The 1388-nt window shown below is 43.7% G+C and overlaps 1 protein-coding gene across 1 annotated transcript in view; it reads right to left on the reverse strand.

Moving 5' to 3' along the window:
- Positions 1-1159, reverse strand: part of LOC107102887 — a 6563-nt gene extending 5404 nt beyond the window's left edge. The window contains exon 1 of the mRNA XM_015402340.1: positions 959-1159. The gene's annotated coding sequence lies outside the window, so the exon portion shown is untranslated. The remainder of the gene's footprint in view (positions 1-958) is intronic.
- Between the last annotated feature and the right edge of the window lie 229 nt (positions 1160-1388).

The following is a 1388-nucleotide window of genomic DNA, read 5'->3' on the forward strand; positions in this document are numbered from 1 at the left end:
ACTAGAATCAGGACAATTTCTGATGAACATCATTGCTATCTCTGTATCCATTTTATTCAGGCTGCTTCCTTGATCTTTCAAGTGTTTGTCAGCGTTTTCAGCAGCTGTGTTAAGTCTAACCCAGTAGTCTACTGGTGTCTCATTAGCCATCGGCTGAGTAGCATAAAAATCAGCCAGTGGTAAGCAAGATCCAGGAATGTCGCTAAAATAGCGCCTCAGAATGCTATAAACTGCCTCAGGGTTTACAGGTGTGGTGGAAGGAGCACTCTTTAATCCGATCTTAACAATGCTTTTTGCCTTGCCAAGCAGGTGGTTCAGGATTTCATCAGTTTTGTCCTCAGCTGGGAATCCCTTTTTGCGCAGGTAGACCTCCATTATTTCTATCCACTCATGAACAGAGATCCTATCATCACCATCACCACGATAGATAGGAGGCTCTTTAATGTCTGATTTCACCACCAGGCTCATTTTTGAGAGATCAAACACTGTGTTGGATGTTTCACTCCGTGCAGACTGTGATGGTGGAGGCTTCTCTAGAGTAACATGAGATCCGCTGTCTAACAGACGGCTGGTAATGGCCTCACCTATTTGGCTCCCTATCTCACCAATGAGGTCGCGTAACTGTCGTATGGTGTTTTCATTATTATTTACAGGGGTGGAAAACTGGGGCTCTAATGGAGGTATTTCAATAATCTCTTCTGTTTCTGATGACCCCTCATCAATCACGTGAGTACTACTCTGGGCTAACAGCCCTCTGCCACGCCCAACTACTGGTGTGAAAACATTAAAGGTACTATGACCTCTGCCTGCCATACTTCACACAGTAAAAAAGCAGTAATAAAAAAAATTAAACCAAAATAGTTTCACTATTCACATACACAAAAAATGGCTTTAATCTAACTAATATAGTGGTTTGATATATGTCTTAAGTCTCTGTGTTCAGAAAAGTGATCGCAACCTCAACAACAATGAGCAGGATCCACAGGCCGACCAACTTGATGACATCAGCGTCACTGGCACACAGCTGAACCCTCGGCGGTCGGCAGCGGCTAACCAATGGATCCGGGTCACGGCACCAGATGTAACAGTCGTGGAATGAAGAGTCGAAGAGATCAGACTTGCTTCGGTTTATTTCTGTTTAGAACAAGAACATATTCAGCACAGCNCTGTTAAACTTTTCATCTGTGTCTCTCTGTTTGGACTTCTGCATTTTGGGTCAGACCTTTAATTAAATCATGACAAAGATAAGTTCCCAAAAGACTGAGGCTCTTCAGTCTTTTGGGAACTTATCTCAGTCTTACTCAGCAAAAACTGGCAAACACTCTGGCGTCGAGGTAGTGGCAATCAGCAGCTTAAGAGCACTCCTTTAACGAGGTAACCGTCAGCAG

The sequence above is a fragment of the Cyprinodon variegatus genome, unplaced genomic scaffold (assembly GCF_000732505.1).
Source record: "Cyprinodon variegatus isolate N-32 unplaced genomic scaffold, C_variegatus-1.0 Scaffold1337, whole genome shotgun sequence".
NCBI lineage: Eukaryota > Metazoa > Chordata > Actinopteri > Cyprinodontiformes > Cyprinodontidae > Cyprinodon > Cyprinodon variegatus.